The 14,008-nt window shown below is 39.7% G+C and overlaps 1 protein-coding gene across 2 annotated transcripts in view; it reads right to left on the reverse strand.

Moving 5' to 3' along the window:
• LOC122550081 (enhancer of polycomb homolog 1-like) overlaps positions 1 to 12,314 on the reverse strand; it is a 251,768-nt gene extending 239,454 nt beyond the window's left edge. Inside the window, exon 1 of one of the 2 annotated variants that reach the window (XM_043690607.2) lies at positions 12,154 to 12,314. The gene's annotated coding sequence lies outside the window, so the exon portion shown is untranslated. Of the gene's footprint in view, positions 1 to 10,645; positions 10,798 to 12,153 lie in introns of those variants that run through there. The other variant, XM_087987520.1, reaches the window with a different exon arrangement.
• Between the last annotated feature and the right edge of the window lie 1,694 nt (positions 12,315 to 14,008).

The following is a 14,008-nucleotide window of genomic DNA, read 5'->3' on the forward strand; positions in this document are numbered from 1 at the left end:
GCTGGCTCTTTTTACTGGGCAACAGTAATATTTCATAAATTTTTTGAGTCAAAGCATCTGGTGAAGAGAACTCACATTTCTGCACGGTGTACATGAAAGTCTAAGGTTATGGCTGAGAGCAGTCCATTTACTTCTATTCCAGTTAATATCTGTTCTGAACAACAAAGCCAAGAGGTAAAGTCCTTGGTGGTGGTGTAGCTACAGAAAAATGCAGCAATCAGATCATCTTTTACTCTCCAATAGACCTTTGTGACAATAACTTTAACGATGTCACAGGAGCTTCCTTATGACCTTCACAAAGCAACCTAACTACAAAATCAGTGATGTGAACAAAAAGAATTTTTTGAACAGTCCAGTGACTGTATATATTTCAAGCACAAACATTAAAATGGAGGAATGGTAGTCACAGCTGTTCCTATGTGAGCTTCCAATATTAATGTGGAGAAATCAGACAGAATTTGGATATCTCGCCTTACAACTTTATCTGTATATCTGTAGGCAAAACCCAGAAAAATACACCGCTGCACTCTCAGTCAGATAACAATTTTGTAAAATTCCTACAACACAAAAATGAAAAAAATTATGCTGGAAATAGTTAAGTCAATGATAACCCAGGAATGCAGGCTCAGTTGCACTGCTTCCAGGTAAAATGAATCTGATCAGAATCAAGCAGCTCCCAATTAATATCTCAATGATGTAGGTTGACACCAAGTGACAATCTCACATCCTTGCAAGCTTATTATTTTGACACTGAACGAAACAGAGCACTTCCCTGGTTCTATATTGATGGGTAACCCCACACTCGATGTCAAATATATATTGCCATTTTCCATACCAAAGTAGCTTTAAATTGGCATAACATTTGCTTCTGGCATGGTAGAAAAACTTTGGTTGCATGTTACACAGCTTTAGTGCAAATTTTCTTGCCAAGATCATTACTTATACTAACTTGGCAAAATTATCAACAGTTCTTAACCTTTTAAAAAGTAAGGAAGAGCAAAGGAAAAAATGTATCTGTTCGTTTTCCTTCTGATAATTGTTCCAGTCGAAAGAGTATCATTTCACATCAAAACAGTGATCTCCATTATGGAACAGATAATATAGACTTAATGATGCAAAAGGAATTTTTGATTGGAATCATTGGCACAGGCTTGGAGGGCCAAAGGACCTGTTCCTGGGCTGTAAATTTTCTTTGTTCTTTAATATCATTAAGTAACAAGGAAACAGAGCTTGGAAAATTGCTACAGGCTTCTTTCTCAAAAATGATCAGCCATCTCAAATGCAATAAGGAAAGCTACTGTCACTGACCAGCATGAACAATAGTTATACTTTCAACTCCAACATCTACTGTATCATCAGCAATAACACAGCAATTCCATCCAACTAACTAATTATAATCAAAGTTTCCCCCTTTTCTCTCTTCCCAATTTGACTAAAAAGCTTGCTCAATTTTTTAGTTCTGATGAAGGGTTAGACCACAAACATTCATCTGTACTTAACAGATGTTGACAGTCATACAGATATGGTGAATTTCAAGAATTTCTAATTAATGTCTACAGAAGCAGATAGCATGTAGACTTGAAGACTTACCAAGTTATAACTTTGATCAAACTAAATAATTAATTCTATTAATAGGGCAATGTTTGACTGGAAACTTTGTTTGTGAACACATTGTCCAGTCCAGTAGATATTGTACTCCCAATCAAAAGTCCAAAAAAACCCACATACCTTCTATCGTCAATTATTAGTAGTCATTTGAGCTATAAAATGTACATAAAAGAATAATGTAAGTAACTTTGGTTTTACACAAAGAATAAAATGTTAAACACAAAAACATTGAACACCAAAGAGTTTTGCAAATAGTATTCCCTCCAAACAATTCTCTTCTACAACCATTCTTAATTGCTACTTTGAAAAAGTGAGGACTGCAGATGCTGGAGTAATAAAGTTGAAAAATGTGGTGCTGGAAAAACACAGCAGGCCAGGCAGCATCCAAGGAGCAGGAGAATCGATGTTTCGGGCATAAGCCCTTCTTCAGGAATTCCAGCACCACATTAATAGCTACTTTGTACCACATATGACTATTCTGGTTCCAGGACACCTCCCATTTCCCACATCACCTTCCCATATAATTGCAGAAGGTGCAACACCTGCCCCTTCACCTACTCCCTGCTCACCATCCAATGGCCTAAACACTGTTTCCAGGTGAACAAAGTTAGAAATCACACAAGACTAAAGTTATAGCCTAACAGGTTTATTTGCAAGTACTAGTTTTCAGAGTTCCACTCCTTCATCAGGTAGCTTCCCAGATGAAGCAGCATTTCACCCATACCTCCTCCAATCTCGTGCATTGTATTTACTGCACCCAACGTGGCCTATTCTACACTGCAGAAACTAAACGCAGACTGGGTGACCACTTTGCAAAACCCCTCCAGTCAATGCACAAGCATGACCCCGACGTTCCCACAGCCGATCATTTTAACATAGCATCTTTCTCACACATCCATTTGTCTGTCCTTGAGGGTTACTCTGAAATGTTGACTTCTCCACCTCCTCATGATGCATGGCTTGCGGTGTTCTTCCAGCTTCCTGCCTGTCTACTTTGGATTCCAGCATCTACAAATTTTTTGTCCCTAACATGCTGCAATACTCCAGTGAATCACAGCGCAAACTGGAAGAGCAATATCTCATCTTCAAACTCGACTGTTTATAATCTTCTGACTCAATATGGAGTTCAGCACCTTCAAATTGTGAACCCATTCCTTCCCTTTCTTTTAGCTTTGCTTGTTACATTCTTTGTCATCTTCTCTCCCCTTCCCCCACCCCAGTGGGACTATGTTCTTTCCAGTCTGGCAGTTGGATACACCATTATTCTGACCTTTTCACATTCTAATCACTTAATCTGAACTATCAACATCCTCCACCCTACGCACCCCGACACTAGCACCACACACACACACACACACACACCTCTGATAGCACTTTAGACTCAAGACATTAACTTGCTTTCTCTCCATGGATGGTGCCTGACCCACTGTGATCTCCAGCATCTGTTGTTTTCAGTTCTGGTTCCACATAGCTCTCCAAACCTAAGGCCTCCATGCTGGGAGTATGATTCCACACACACCCAAGGTAGTACCTCTGGCATCTTAACCAAATGGTTATCCTTCATATGTGAATATACTCAACACATGTTAGCAGGTCACTGAATGAAAGAATATTGTAGCTGAGCTTGGACTTGTCCTTGCCTGACATCAACACTGTTGCACATTTCAGCAGGTGTCATAAAATATTAAGATAGATGAAATCTAAGTGCTCCCCCTCTCCATTACTTGGAATGTAAATGCCTTACAAAGACACAGGAAGTCTACCACAGTGATACCATGAGTGAGAGATTTCAGTTATGTGCAGAATTTGGAACTGCCAGGATTTTTTCCCTGAGAACTAAAGGAGGTTATGGTGATATTCAACAAAGTAATTCAAAATTGTAACAACTTTGGAGTAAATAAGGGGACACTTGCTATTGGAAGGTAGTTTGATATCCAAAGAATACAAACTTAAAATATTTGATAAATGAACCAGACAGGAGATATTTTTTTAAAATGCAGCAAGTAATGGCCTGCAAGGAACTGCATAAATAGGGTGTCCAAAGAACATTAAGGGATGACTTTCTACAATGAATTGGTTACAAAGGATATAGTGTTTTGAATGGTTCAGAAGGAATGTGCTGGTAATTAAGCCACACTACTCCACCAGTCTCACCATTAGGAAAAATGCTTTGATTTAAATACAAAATGGAAAACTGTTTCCCTTTCGTACTGCTGTCTTGAATAAGAGACTTTCACCAGGTTTCTTTAATGGGCTTAAAGATAATCAGTTTATTCTAAAATAAGACATTTATAAAAACAAATGCTAAAAACTTGGTTAACATCTAAAATATAATCTGGAATTAGAACTATTCCCCTTTTTAATCCCAACAGAAATAAAGACAACAAAGGCTCTGCAGAGATGTTATTTAAAAAGGACAAAGGGTAAACACTTTTACTGGTCAATGGTCTGGAAAAACAAAGAATCGAATTTGATGAATCCTCACAGTCCACCAGATTTCTTGTAAACAGAACAGAATTACTGAGTCATACATCAACCTTCGAAACAAGCTTCAACATTGATGGAAATCAAACTAGTTCCTATCTTTGGAAAGTTATCACAGTTTAGCTTCTCAGGGTTTCTAAAACTTTCAAAACACTGACACGTGGAAACGTCAACTTCCCAATTACTTAATTGAGGGAGGGTGTGAGAGTCACAGAGTCATTGACATGTACAGTACAGAAACAGACTCTTCGGTCCAACTTGTCCATGCTGACAGATATCCTAAATTAATCTAGTCCCATTTGCCAGCACTTGGCCGATATCCCTCTAAACCCTTCCTCTTCATATACTCATCCAGATGCCTTTTAAAATGTTGTAATTGTACCAGCCTCCACCACTTCCTCTGGCAGTTCATTCCATACACGCAACACCCTTGGCATGAAACAGTTGCCCCTCAGGTCCCTTTTAAATCCTTCCCCTCACATTAAGCCTATTGATTAGTCTGGATCACATTGGCATTATTAGGGAAGATGTGTTGGGTAGGCTAGAGGTTATTAAGGTGGAGAAATCCCCAGGACCGGATGGAATCTATCCCAGGTTGCTGAGGGAGGCGAGAATGGAAATAGCTGGGACCCTGACAGAGATCTTTGTGGCATCCTTAAATACAGATGAGGTGCTGGAGCACTGGAAGGTTGCTCATGTTGTCCCCCTGTACAAGATTAGTAGGGATATTCCGGGAAACTACAGACCACTGAGCTTGACGTCGGTGGTGGGAAAGTTGCTGGAGTGGGTACTGAGGGATAGGATCTATTTATATTTAGAAAAAAATGGGCTTATCAGTGATAGGCAACATGGTTTTGTGCAGGGGAGATTGTACCTTACCAACTTAATAGAGTTCTTCGAGGAAGTGACCAAGTTGATGGATGAAGGAAGGGCTGTTGATGTCATATACATGGACTTTATTAAGGCGTTTGATAAGGTTCCTCATGGTATACTAATGGAGAAAGTGAAGTCACATGATGTGTAGGGTGTTCTAGCTAGATGGATAAAGAACTGGTTGAGCAACAGGAGACAATAGACAATAGGTGCAGGAGTAGGCCATTCTGCCCTTCGAGCTTGCACCACCATTCAACATGATCATGGCTGATCATCCTTAATCAGTATCCTGTTCCGGCCTTCTCTCCATAACCCTAGATTCCACAATCCTTGAGAGCTCTATCCAATTCTTTCTTAAATGAATCCAGAAACTGGGCCTCCACTGCCCTCTGGGGCAGAGCATTCCACACAGCCACCACTCTCTGGGTGAAGAAGTTTCTCCTCATCTCTGTCCTAAATGGTCTACCCCGTAATTTTAAGCTGTGTCCTCTGGTTCAGCACTCACCCATCATCAGAAACATGTTTCCTGCCTCCAGAGTGTCCAATCCTTTAATAATCTTATATGTCTCAATCAGATCCCCTCTCAGTCTTCTAAACTCAAGGGTATACAAGCCCAGTTGCTCCAGTCTTTCAGGGTAAGGTCATCCCGCCATTCCAGGAATTGACCTCGTGAACCTACGCTGCACTTCTTCAATAGCCAGAATGTCTTTCCTCAAATTTGGAGACCAGAATTGCACACAGTACTCCAGGTGTGGTCTCACCAAGGCCCTGTACAGCTGCAGAAGAACCTCTTTGCTTCTATACTCAATTCCTCTTGTTATGAAGGCCAGCATGCTATTAGCCTTCTTCACTACCTGCTGTACCTGCATGCTTACCTTCATTAACTGGTGTACAAGAACACCCAGATCTCTCTGTACTGCCCCTTTACTTAAATGGATTCCATTTAGGTAGTAATCTGCCTTTCTGTTCTTGCCACCAAAGTGGATAACCATACATTTATCCACATTAAACTGCATCTGCCATGCATCTGCCCACTCACCTAACTTGTCCAGGTCACCTTGTAATCTCCTAGACAGAGTAGCAGTTGAAGAGGGTTTCTCGAAATGGAGAAAGATGACTAGTGGTGTTCCACAGGGGGTCAGTATTGGGGCCATTGTTGTTTATAATATACATAAATGATCTGGAAGAGGGCACTGTTGGTATGATCAGCAAGTTTGCAGATGACACGAAGATTGGTGGTGTAGCAGAAAGCATAGGGGACTGTCAGAGAATACGGGAGGATATAGATAGACTGAAGATTTGGGCGGAAAAGTGGCAGATGGTTTTCAAACCAGACAAATGTGAGGTGATGCATTTAGGCAAGTCTAATTCTAGAGCGAATTATACAATGAACAGAAGAGACTTGGGGAAAAAGATGGGCAGAAGACCTGGGAGTGCAGGTCCATTGTACCCTGAAGGTTGTTGCACAGGTGGATAGAGTGGTCAAGGCATATATTATGCTTGCCTTCATTGGACGGGGTGTTGAGTATAAGAGCTGGCAAGTCATGTTAAAATTGAACAGGATGTTGGTTCGGCCACATTTGGAATACTGTGTACAGTTCTGGTCGCCACATTACCAAAAGGATGTGGACGCTTTGGAGAGAGTGCAGAGAAGGTTTATGAGAATGTTGCCTGGTGTGGAATGTGCTAGCTTTGAAGAGAGGTTGAGTAGGTTAGGTTTATTTTCATTAGAAAAAAAAGGAGATCGAGGGGGGGATCTAATTGAGGTTTACAAAATCATGAAGGGTATCGACAGGGTGGATAGAGACCAGCTTTTTCCCAGGGTGAAGGATTCCATAACGAGAGGTGGCATGTTTAAGGGGGGGGTGGGGTCCACGTGGCAAGTACTTCACACAGAGGATGTTGGGCGTCTGGAACGCATTGCCAGCAGAGGTGGTAGAGGCAGGCACAGTAGATTCATTTAAGATGCGTCTGGACAGATGCATGAGTAGGTGGGGAGCAGAGGGATACAGATGCTAAGGAATTGACCAACATTTTTAGAGTGAGTATATTTGGATCGGCTTAGGCTTGGAGGCCCGAAGGGCCTGTTCCTGGGCTGTAAATTGTCTTTGTTCCTTGTTCTTTGTCTCTTCTATGCCCTCTCGTTCTCAAGTCCCCAAACCAGGGAAAAGGCCTTGTTTATTTACCTTATCCATGCCCCTCATGATTTTATAAACCTCTTATAAGGTCACCCTTCAGCCTCTGACTCTCCTGGGAAAACAGTCTCAGCCTATTCAGCCTCTCCCAATAGCTCAAACCCTCCAACCCCGGCAACATCCTTGTAAATCTTTTCTGAACCCTTTCAAGTTTCACAACATCCTTCCTGTAGGGAGTCCAGAATTGCACACAATATTCCAAAAGTGGCCTAATCAATGTCCTGTACAGCCGCAACATGATCTCCCAACTCCTATATTCAATGCTCTGACCAATAAAGGAAAGCATACCAAACGCTTTCTTCACTATCCTATCTACCTGCGCCTCTACTTTGAAGGAACTATAAACCTGCACTCCAAGATCTCTTTGTTCAGCAACACTCCCCAGGATCTTACCATTAAGTCAAAGAATCTTGCAGTTTTACTGCAAACTTCAGACGTGTATATCTATCTGGATAACTTTACAGTTTTAAAACAGAAACTAAGTCCAGAAAGGACGCTGGACAACCATCACAAAGGCCCCATTGCCTCTTCCAAAGCCAGGTTTTACAAAAATTAGGAGCAATAAAACTCTTCATCTCCCCAAAAGCTTTGCATGGCTGTTTATCCAAGTCACTTGACTTTCTATTTATCAGATGGTACACAACCCACATTAAACTGCTGACTTCTTTGTCTACCATGAGTTCCTTTCTATCTTGATACAAGCCCTGTTCATTCCAAAAAATGTCCAAACAGTTCAACATATCTTCAAGCTCTTTACATTATCCATACAGCAGAGGAGCTAAGTGGTCTCCTTGTGTGTTACGCTGGACAAAGTTAATTGAAGGTCATTGAGAACAACTATAGCAACAGAAATAAAAAGCTTCCATTTAACTGCTTCCTATCTTCGATGGTTCTGTTTATCTGAAAGACATGCAGATCTTATTTTAAGTAAGTTCCAAAATTTGAGAAAGTAAAAGCTAAAGGGCCAAAATACAGCGTAAACCCCCAAGATGAATTAGTTGTACCAATATGAAGTCTCAGAAATCTAAAAATGGGAGAAGTAGAAGAGTCAGCAAGATAAACCAGAAGGGTTCATTTGTTCCAAAGTCCTGGGAAAAGAATGAGTATGAATGTGATTGCATGGAGTTTAGATTTATAGTGAGGGCACAGAAAAGCAAAATAGCATGTTGGATGGTATTCTTGAAGCTTGAAACGACTTTAAAATTAAAGTGCAGAGGAGCACTCAATCATAATTAGACTTTCAAAGGAAAGAAAATGCATTTAAAATCCTGAAATTCAGCGTGCACTTCTTTTCCGTCTTAAGTACCAACTTCCAGTCTATTCTGTCAAGCCTTGTGACCTCAATCAGAGCAATTCTAAGGCAGTAAAGGGGAATCAAAATGGTGGATACCAGACTTAACATGCATTCTTTTTCTGCAATCCTTAAAAGCGAAGATATGGTGGCATTAAAAAAAATAAACATTTCTCCTTTTGAGAATCTGTCATCTAAAATTCTGAGTTATAAAACACCAGTTATAAAATCCAGAGCAAACATGTTGCTACTTCACACCAAAGTGACTCTACTTCCAATCTCAGAGGAACAGCAACTCCAGTAGTGTGGCATTTTCCACTTTCTACACTATCTATTTTTATGCCTGCGGGACCGATATTGCCAGTGTTTCATCCATAATTGGATAAAGTGCAAGAGTACAAGTTTTTGTGAACTAAATACCAGGTTAAGAATCCATATAACTGGTTGATAGAAGATTTTCAATTAATCAGTCTGGAATGGATTTCATTAACATACATACACAAATATACTTCACTGTTGGCACATAATTTTGAAGGATAAGTTGTTCGAGGTGTTTAAAGTATTCAAAATATTGAGAAGGTAAATATTAAGAAATAATTTCAAGAATAAAAAAACACATTCTTTAAATGAGAACTAGCTACTCAAACAAAATTAAGAATAATTTTTTTCATACAAAAATAAATAAATCTGCAACTCTCTCCACAAAAGACAGTGAATGGTAAGAAAATGGAGGCTTTCCATCCTGAGCCCGTTACATCATTGTTATGGAAGGCTAATAAGTGATATGGAGGTAGGATGCAGTAATGATTTCACTGCAATGATGGAGCTGGTTCAAGTATGTATGTTCTGTGCTTACGAATGTAAGCACTGGAAGGGAGAGTGTGCAAAATACAGCCCTTAAAATTATCATATTACACTAAGGTTGTAGTTTGTATTGAAAATATTCACCTTTCACTTTTAAAAGTAGAAGCAACAATTAATGCATACTAAATTTAATTCCAGAATTGGAGTCATCATGCAAACTGGACAGTGAATAAAGACACACCCTTACAATTGACTCAGACATAGCAGCTGTACAAATTGATCCAGAGTGTAAATCTGAATTCACTATTTCAATTGGTGTTCCTCACTTCACTGACTGCAATCACTATTTACATGGTGGGATCCATCACTAGCAGCGTATGTTCAACATTGGTTACCAAGAATGAAGCAGGTGGATTATTTTTATGATTGTGCCATGATAAAAGTGAGAGGGAAACCTTATTTGCCAAGGCAAGCCGAACAAACAGTAGTTTTCTTCTGAATGATTCCAAATCAAATCCGAATTTATCTTTGAACACAAATTAACAAACGCCAACATGTATAAACATCCACTGAGATGTATGATCACACAACACTTGAGCAACAGAGGGGCCCATGATTTGAGCCTCTACTGACATCATGAAATATTTCAGCTATTTCTTGATTTAATCTGAATTAGTTGATTTACATGATTTAGTCTATATGATGAAAATGAAGACTACTGTTCTCAGTAATATTTGAGGGAAAAAATCTATTTCTTCTGCACAGAAAGATCAGTATCCAGCATTTTCCAGGGATTCAAAAACTGCTCAGACATGGTGGGTTACCCTGACAGTGCTAGATAACTAACTCAAAACTACTGGAACTAGTCTCTCGCTGGATAGATGGTACAGAAATAATAAAAAGGTAACTGTGACTATAAATAATTACTGCTTTTTGCAAATGTGGAAATACAATGGCTACACACACATCCTGCACCATCCTATCCAAATGCCACTGTAGGATGGTTCCAGAGCACAGCGCTCTGGGTGATAATTTCATGTGTGCAAGGGATTTAACAATATGGGGTTTTATTTCGTGAAACACATCCACCTTTAACTCTGTCATCTAATATACTGCAAATTAAATCACCAGAGCTTTAACTCCAACTTAAGGCCTGGACTTTTAAAATCCAAGATGCATTACCTCATGTAATCATTTTAGGAATGTCTACCTACTCATCTTAAACAAAAAGCAAAAAATCAATCCCGCGGGCGTTTACTTTTTTTTAAAAAAAAGAGAAAAATCACTAACATGTGGCATATTTTTAAACTGCAATCTTTTATTTTATCTTGACCATTATTACCAACGTCACTCTTCAGAATACAAAAAAAACTTAAGAAAAAAATGGCACCTGATTTCTGCAGCAATACATCTCCCCGACTCAGTAACGTTACATGCACATTCCTTTTTTTAAAAAAAAACTCAGTAGAAAGGTTGGAGCAAGTTACATGGAACCGTTTGAAGATTTGCAAAGAGTAGAAGCAGGGGACATATTGGGAGATCCATCGGATTGTCAAAAAAAGAAAGTGTTTCTGCTTTGACACAATTTATCCAATCTCCGCCCCTAGTAAGGAGCAGGGCAATACATTTTAAACAGGGGCCCCACCGAGGATGAGCGGAAGATCATTTAGAGAGAGAAAAAAAATCAATAATCCCAAGGCAAAAATGGAAGGTTAGGAGCCTTTTTCCTCTTCTTTCTTTCTTTAGTCAGTAACCCCAATCCGATCCCTCATTCACACTCCAAAAACATAAAAAACAAGAATATGTTATATTGATTTTTAATGCCCGCCCCCTCTTTTTTTCCTCTCTCTCCACCCCACCACCTTTCGTTCAATTTGGTCAAATCGACATTAAATCCAAAGTCCCTCAGAAGCATTGAACAGCGCCACCAACAACAGTCAGTCAATGCAAACAATCCCAGCGTCGGTAAATCTTTCACCGTGTGCAAAAAAAAAGGAGAGAAAATAAATACAAAGCCGGAATGCATCCGAAAATGCACCCAACTTTTTTTTTAAAACAAACGTCTTCAACATCCAAATCAAAGCGGAGTGAAAATACCACGCCAAAAGAAAATAAATTTGTTGCGGGGCGGGGGTGGTGGGAGCGACAGCTCTCCAGACCTCGCACCAATGGCGCGGAACACGGAACATGAATTTGCGAGAGAGAGAAAAGCAGCGACCATTAGTCCAGCCATAACTTAATATAAAGCCAGCTAAAGATGTCACCCAGCACCTCTCTCAAAGCCAAGGGCAGCCAACAGTGCCTTAACACTTCAAACCTCCTCCCCAATCATCATTACTAAAGAGTTACATTAATCATCTTGGAATTCAACATAGAAAATTAATCAACGTTACATTGTTTCTTTTTGTCCCTTCTGGTTGCAAAAAGTATCTTACAATGTCGGAATTTGGCTTCGCAGACACAGATCTCTCATTTTGTCTCTTATCCCTATTTGGAAATGGGGGGGGGGTGAAGAAAAAAAAAGTCCCGACTCGGTCCAATAAAGTTATTTTGGAAACTATCGATGATATTACTCTTGTGCGGCTATACTGTGTGAAAAAGGTTTGAAACAAAAATAATGTTGGATGTTCTCTCCCCACACCATTCTCTTTAAAAATTGCTGGCAATTATCAGTATCTTTTAGCCACGGTTGACGCGACAGCATGGGCGGAATCCAGCCCAAAGCAAAAGGGAATAGACTCGTCATCTTTCCCCACGCTGCTAATTTACAGCACATAAGACAAAATAAAATCTAAATTAAGTTGCAGTGAAGCAAGATTTTAAATAGCTCGAATTCTTCAAATTTAACGAAGATGAGAATTTCATACATGCGTTCTTTTTCTTTAAATAAAAACTCACCAATCTAAATCTAGGGACGATGTTGACAAGCCCTGTCCGAAGCGATTATCAGAAGATCTGATGTTACTTGTGTTTTAGAAACAACAGAGCCAGTCTATTTTATAATATCAAACAGCCCAGGCGATCGCTGTTTGCAAACGTTCCGTTGCCCTTCCCACCTGACAGCAGAGCTTTCTGATCAGAGGAGGTGGTAGGGTAATGGGGGGGGGGTGGAGTTGGTGGTTGGAAATCAGCCGTGTGTTATCACCAAGATTTAAACACAACCACAGAAGACTTGGGGTTAACAACTTTGCAATGGCTAATAGGCTCAGTGTGATTGGATGGCGAGTGTCACCAATCACCTGTAGAGAGCTCATGGCTGCTGAGCTCACTTTCAATGGCAGAAGTTGAGGTTTTTGGAACAAATATCCGCCAATAATCCAGCTTTCATAGAGAGTGCTATCCTTTCCTTCGCACTGTATCTTCTTATAAAATCTCCTGCTGGTACGGTATTGCTTTTGTCTTAATCATTTCTTTAGCCACACCCTCCCCAGATCAGTCGATTTTTATGATGCAATAATATTCACAGGAATTTTTTTTAAAGTATTTTTGTTTAGAAATATCATGTAACGTTTCTTTTGTTGTGTTTTGCAAGAAGCACGTGTCGCTCTTTTAAGCTTTTTTAAATTTATCTTTACGGCAAAAAAAGGCTAACCGGCAGGGTGAACAGTTTGGATTGAACTACGTTACAAAGAGGGTGGCGACTGTGTGGAATGAATGTTCAGGCAATGAAGAGAGTATGAATTTTTTTGTGAGAGCATTATATAGACATTTGTGAGTAGTTGGCGATTGAAAAGTACCATCTTTGGGCTGCATTTTTTTTTCTCGTCATGTGCTTTACTGCCTTCTAGAATGCATATAAAATCTGCATTTCAAGATTATTTATTTTGGTTAAAGTCGATCAGGAGATGAGATATTAAGCTTGAAAACCAGGCTTTTGGAGACGATCTTTCAAGTTCTTGCAAATAGTTAATATATATTGTGTTCTGAAAGTGAGCCCAGATTGTTAAATAAAACGACATACTGATATTATATCAGTATAAATATAGGTTTCCCCTATTGTATAGGCCTCACCCAACTGAGACCTTTTCTTCATGAATAACATGTTAAAATGCCTGCAAACTGTGTGTTTTTAAAAAACAAATTGAAAGGTTTAATTTAATGGTAAAGTACTAGATGTATACAGTAAACAAATTGTTTCTTGCTGACAGTGTTAATAAATCAAAGTTCAACCCTGCTTATCCACCCAATTGTTAAAGATGAGGGGCATTGTGTCAAGTGTATTATTCGGGATTGCATTCAAAGGAACCCTGGACCTGGAAATACTGAGAAGATGACGAGAGTGTAGTGCTGGAAAAGCACAGCAAGTCAGGCAGCATCAAGGAGCAGGAAAGTCGACATTTTGGGCAAAAGCCCTTTATCAGAACTGAGAAGATGGTCTAGTTTACTGGTGTATATTCTCCTAATGTAAGCATGGAGATGGATGGGTGGTAGACTCCGACCACAGGAGCACTAGAGAGGGGCTGGAGTCCCTTTTCTTAAAAAAAAATCATTTATGCAAGATAGTGTCACTGTCTAACACATCATTTATTGCCCATCCCTAATTTCTCGGGAGTGGATGGTGGTAAACCGCTTTCTTGAAGCGTTGCTGTCCATCTGGAGTAGATACAGTCACGGTGCTCAAATAAAAACAAAAATTGCTTGAAAAGCTCAGCAGGTCTGGCAGCATCTGTGGAGAGAAATGAGCATTAACGTTTCAGGAGCAATGACACTTCCTAAGAACCGATGGTAGCTAGGAAAATGTCAGTTTTTATGC

This window comes from Chiloscyllium plagiosum, unplaced genomic scaffold (genome assembly GCF_037043375.1).
Source record: "Chiloscyllium plagiosum isolate Xiang-an unplaced genomic scaffold, Cpla_swu_hap1 HiC_scaffold_5, whole genome shotgun sequence".
Lineage (NCBI taxonomy): Eukaryota > Metazoa > Chordata > Chondrichthyes > Orectolobiformes > Hemiscylliidae > Chiloscyllium > Chiloscyllium plagiosum.